The sequence below is a fragment of the Indicator indicator genome, chromosome 1 (assembly GCF_027791375.1).
Source record: "Indicator indicator isolate 239-I01 chromosome 1, UM_Iind_1.1, whole genome shotgun sequence".
NCBI classification, from domain to species: domain Eukaryota; kingdom Metazoa; phylum Chordata; class Aves; order Piciformes; family Indicatoridae; genus Indicator; species Indicator indicator.
In genome coordinates this window covers 31,279,638-31,285,637 of record NC_072010.1, presented here as the reverse complement: position 1 = coordinate 31,285,637, position 6,000 = coordinate 31,279,638, and positions in this window count along the sequence as shown.

Genomic DNA, 6,000 nt, shown 5'->3' with positions numbered 1-6,000 from the left:
TGGGCAGAGCCTGACTCCATCCTCTTGGCACTCACCCTGAGTTAACTCACCTGACCTGGTTAAACTGGAGGTCTCTCTTCTGTATAGAGTTACTGTTTCTTCAGAAGTTCATTGAAAAGCTAGGTGGGAAATTTTTCGATGGCTGACTTCTTGTCAGAAAATTCTGATATGGCAAGAACCATGTTTTTCAGGAAAGGTGGTCAGTATCCATAAATTTCCTCTTTGAAATACACAGGCCCAATGTCAGGTATTTCTGACATAAAAAGGGGGAAAAATCCAGAGGATATCTTTTTTTGTCATAAGTTCAACTGATTGCAATAATGATGTAAATAATAACTATAAAGTCAGTTTTACCTGAAAATTGATGTCACGGATTCTTGATTTTTTGTCACTAATTTGCTTGTCTATTTTGACTGATATTTTTGTAAGCTTCTGACAGAAGGGAAAAATATTTCCAACCCAACCCTATTTCCTAACAAAAATATCTTCATATTAATGTAAAAACCTCCTCAAGTTTCCTCTGCTCAAGCTTGTACAAGGAGTCAGAACCACTTTGAACAAAGCAACGTGCAATATTCTGTGGGAATCTCATCCTGCATCAGTGCTGCATTGCTGCTGATACTAGTGGCATCTGCTATTGTATGCTGTTGTGGAAAGACGCTTGGAAATTTTGACTTACCATTTCTGTATGTTCTTGAAGCCTGCTGAATCCCCTCCCAAGGCCCATTTTCTAACCAAAGCCATAAGAAATCTTCATTTTATGGTTAACTCTTCTCAGAATTTACTCAATTTCAACCACTAATAGCAGGGAGCTTCTCCCTGAGATGTTTGGGTATTTATTTTTTTTTAATGAGAATACTTGAAGTAATCCTTTGATTTGATCTGCTTAGAAAAGATGAAGAAATAGGAATAGCAAATAAACTGCTCACAGAAAACTTTAAGATGCTGAAGAGAGGTGGAGAAAGGCACACATAAAATAAAGCATGAAACAGTAATCTGCAGCTTTGGTGGATAGAATAAAATGATATATTCTCATACCATAAATATTTATAGCAGAGAAAACTCTTTCAAGCTCAGTCTCTCCCCCAGAGCTCACTGACGTTTTCTTGTCCTTTTCTTTGCTCTTGTGCAGCTCAGTGCCCAGCTCTTTAAGCAGATGGTATATACCAGATGACAGCTGTGAACTGGATGTTTCTGACAGGTACCATCATGGGGACATACCGTGAAGCCTCATAACATACATCCAAGCACTGTGAATAACGGGGCATTATCGATAGATAATGAAATAATGAAAACATAGTGGCTTTCAGCAAGATCTTTATTCCAAATGAGCCTTGATGTGTTGTAGAGATGCAAAGACAAATGCAGGAGTCTCTTTCCTGCTTCTGAATAAGTGCTAAGTGGTCACTGGCACACTGAAATTAAAAAAAAAAAAAAAAATTCCTAGCTATTTAGTCTAGGAATTAATGCAGTTTCTGCATTTACTTGAAACTGCAGAATGACTTAACACTGGGCAGACTGTCACTGCTAAAGTAAACATTTAACCCAGAGCACTGGAGCTGACTTTGGCAGGCAGCATCCAAGGAGTGGAGGTGACACTGAACACTCAAGATGGGAGCTTCCTGTTTCACTTGAACAAATTTACCTTTAGCACCCAGCGTTTTCCTGGTATCCAACACGCCAATCAGTCTAATTTAGATTCAGAGGGAAACATGTATTTTGTTTTTACCAAGCCTCCTTGCCTCTCCTTTATTTGCTTTACTCTTTTTGACTCTGCTGGTGACATGGAAAATCTGAGTCACTGGCATTTCCCTTCATCAGGCCAGGCAACTGATCCCTCCCTTCTCAACTCTCTGCAAAATGCATGGTCAGAGCAACAAAAAAGCAATTTTGTGTTGCACAGTGCTGGCATCTCATCTTTGAAATGCACTGAAGTCTGCACTAATGCCCACATTTCAAGAGTAAGGAACATATTGCAGACACTGAGTGAAGTACATGGAAAGTACCTGCGTGTTAAAGACATTAAATTCCTGAAGATGGTCCACAGACACCACAGAGAAGAGTTTTAGCTGGGGTGTGCCATATTTGGGCACCAGTTCAGTTGCTGGATTAGAGAGAGAGTCTTTTTACTGGATCAGTCATCTCTCAGTAGCTCCCTTCCAAATGGAAACCACAACTGCTTTTGCTTAGTTCAGGGAGATGGTGAGGTAACAGCCTCAGCAGTAATGGCAGTGGTAATGCAAAGAGAATAATTTAAAAAATTGCTAACTATAGAGCACACCTAAGGACCGTAGCAGAAGAATTTAAGAGTCATTGCTGTCTCTTATTTGGGTGTGAAGTTGTCCCCTGTAGGTTGGCTGATGGTGTGGTTTGTTGGGGTTTTCAGAGCCCTAAGGAGTCCAACTATAATGTCACTAACTTGCTGTCGGCATCTCTGCCACACGTAGTCATTCAATTCCTACGCTGCTCCTGACAACTGACTCCTCAGAGCACTTAATGTAATTAATGGAAGAATGGTTTCATTAGTGAGGGGACTTGATCTTTTCCAACCCAATTGTCGCTTTCTTTACACTTTGATCTTTGTGTGTTGTCTCAGTGTTTTTGTGTGTAAATGAAGGCGAGAGTGTGTTCCTTTATATTCAGCTCATTAGGTGAGTAGCCAGTAGCTTGAAACTGTTGCTTTTGCACTTAAGTTACAAGTGAAAATTCACTTTTTCTGGGAGAGTGCAAATTTCCTTCATTGTCATTGTCGATCTGACAAAACAGCTTCAATTAATATTGGGATGAACCCATGTAACTAAATCCCTGTGAGCAAATATGCTGCTTTCATATGCCAAGACCTGTGTGGCCAGCAGGGCAAGGGAGGTGATTCTCCCTCTCTACTCAGCTCTGGGGAGACCCCACCTGGAGTACTGTGTCCAGTTCTGGAGGGATATGGACATGCTGGAACGTGTCCAGAGAAGGGCCACCAGGATGATCAGAGGGCTGGAGCACCTCTCCTAAGAGGACAGACTGAAAGAGTTGAGGCTGTTCAGTCTGGAGAAGAGAAGGCTCCGAGGTGACCTTATTGTGGCCTTCCAGTATCTGAAGGGGGCCTACAAGAAAGCTGGGGAGGGACTTTTTAGGATATCAGGTAGTGACAGGACTAGGGGGAATGGAATAAAGCTGGAAGTGGGGAGATTCAGGCTGGAAGTGGGGAGATTCAGGCTGGAATTGGGGAGATTCAGACTGGATGTGAGGAAGAAGTTCTTCCCCATGAGAGTGGTGAGAGCCTGGAATGGGTTGTCCAGGGAGGTGTTTGAGGCCCCATCCCTGGAGGTGTTTAGGGCCAGGCTGGATGAGGCTCTGGCCAGCCTGATGTAGTGTGAGGTGTCCCTGCCCATGGCAGGGGGGTTGGAACTAGATGATCCTTGTGGTCCCTTCCAACCCTGACTGATTCTATGATTCTATGACACATATAATAATGTTCTCAACACATCTGCCTTTTTGAGGTAATACGTATTGAAGGAATTGGCTAATTTCAGCCACATGGGAAAGAGGAGTGGAATTCCTGAGGATATTAAGTCTCCCCATATCTCATTAAAATAGGCAGCTAAGTGAAGGAGTAATTTAAGGATTTCAGAAAGAGAAGGACTTCTGGGTGATTAGAAACCAGAGCATTCACACAGGAATACTTTCCTCAAACCATAAATCCTCAATAAGCACAGTTTTAATTTGTTCTGCTGCTCACAGGACTGTATGTTTTGCCCTAGTTGTGCAAGCCTTATCTCATTTCCCTCAGCTTCTTCCTTTCTTTACCTATCTGCCCTTCCTCTGCAAGCAAGTGCTTGTTCTTTATTTTGCTCAGGCTCCAAATAGGAAATACAGCTTGTGAGTAGGAACCACGGACAAGATAGTGACAGCACCAGTGATGAAGGAAAGTGGCAGGAGTTAATGGAAAGCTTTGAGAACTTCATAGTGACAAAGAGTGGGGAGATGGGATATGGGTATCTCCAGACATGGACAAACAGCAGCAGGGGACAAGAGGTGGTGGTATTGATGTATCATGGAACGTGCTTGGAGATAATCCTAAAGCAGCAAAGTCGTCCAGGTGCAGCATGAAGAAAATTATACTTCTTCAATATTAACACAAAGTAGCATGCTGTGTGTGAACCCAAAGAGCAGAGGTTAGCATTTAAGAAATCAGCTCTGCAAGAGGCTGGTAGTCTGCAGCTGTAGCAGTACTAGTACAGCATTGAACAAACACCAGCAATGTGAAATGACTAATTTGTTGACCAAACCTAACAAAACCACAACTGCAGTTCCTTGCAGTCCCTTTTCCCACCCCTGGGTCTGATGGTCACAGTGACTAGACCTGTATTTAAATTGTAGTACCTGTTGGGAGAGACTAACATACTGTAGGAATTAATTTTCTACGTCTTTTTCTTCAAATATTCTCTATAAGTTGCTACTTTCTTCAAGGGTTAGAAAAGTAGGAAGGAACAATTTTAAAGATTTTACTTCATCATTTTTTATGGTCTTACAATTCTTTTATTTAGATATCCATCAGTTGCAATCCCCACAAAATTGTATTGAATTTGTTGTTCCAGAGTTTTACCTGTGGAGTTTCAAAGACAAATAACAACTGGCCACAGGACCTTTTTGCTTTAAGCACCCTCAACTGTCAGCTCACAAAAATGATCAAGTTGAAAAACAAGCAAGTCTTGCAGCTTTCCAAACATCCAGTTATTTGGAATTGCTCTGTGGTGAATACCTTGTGTCTACTCTGAACTTAAGCCTCTCTTGAAGTTACCAATTTCACATTAACATTTGTGGTCATATCCTCTGTGGGCTTCTTGTTCTCACAGGAGGAATGCCAGCTTTTTCCAGCTTGGATGTGAAAAAAGACATTTGGTATGTCCTGCAGATGCCACAAGGTACCACATGCCTTTGGCTCTTGTGGGATGTTGGTTATCCGTCAAACCCAAAAGCTTGCAAGGGCAAGGTTGGGGTGAAAAGGAGCTCCTCAGAACTACTTCTGGTAGTCTTAAGACCTCTCCTTGATGCTCATGTTAACCTTGCCACCTTGATAAGAAAGTTTTTTTTATGGGGCTATTTAAAGGTTATGTTTTACCAGTTCCCTGGCCAAGGTATCAGCTTTGCTCCTGAAGGAAATTACTCTAAGTACTTGTATGACTTCATGCCTTCCAAAAATGCTCTTAATTCTTTGATTCCTTAGTTGGTAAGGTGTGATAATATCTCAGACTGATCGATATCAGCTGCAAAACCCATGGGCACATGAGTTTTGCACAGTTTCCCTGAATAAAAACCTGTACACCTGAGAAACTGTCCTTTCTAGCCTGCTTAGCTGCTATAACATAAGGCACTACCTCTCCCTAAATTCTTTTCCTCTTGAATTTGGAAGCCATGACAGCTACAGTTTGCAATCTCTGTAATTTTCAAATGTAAATAAGTATAAATAGTGTAAATCACTGCAAACACTGGTAATATGAATTAATTAGATTATGCCTTTCTGGTAAACACTCCAAAAAGATAAACAAAGCTTAATAAATGGGAAAATGAGAAATTGTCTTGTTCTTATGGTGTTACTTACCTATACCTTGTGTGCCATCTGGTGCAATGCGACAACTCAGATCCTCTCTTCTTTAGCTAAACTCACTTCACTAAATCACAAATACTTAAGTGAAGCAGATATTATATACCCTTAAAATATTGCGAAGAGAATCTCTTTACCTGTCAATTGCTCCTCAGGATCAGAAATAGAAAAAATAAGCTAAGCAATCAAACTCTTTTTAGTTCAGTTATGAACTCAGAAGCTTTTTGGCTCATCTAGTCTGGTGATTTAATACCAATCTAGGAAAGAGAGGTTAGATTGGCAATCAGTGCACCTTAGGATAGAGTCATTACAAAGAAAGGGATGTGTTGAAAGATCTTGGCCTACACTGTAGCTTTAGGTAAGCACTCTGTGCTCCAGGGGACTGTACCAACTTTGTGCTAAAG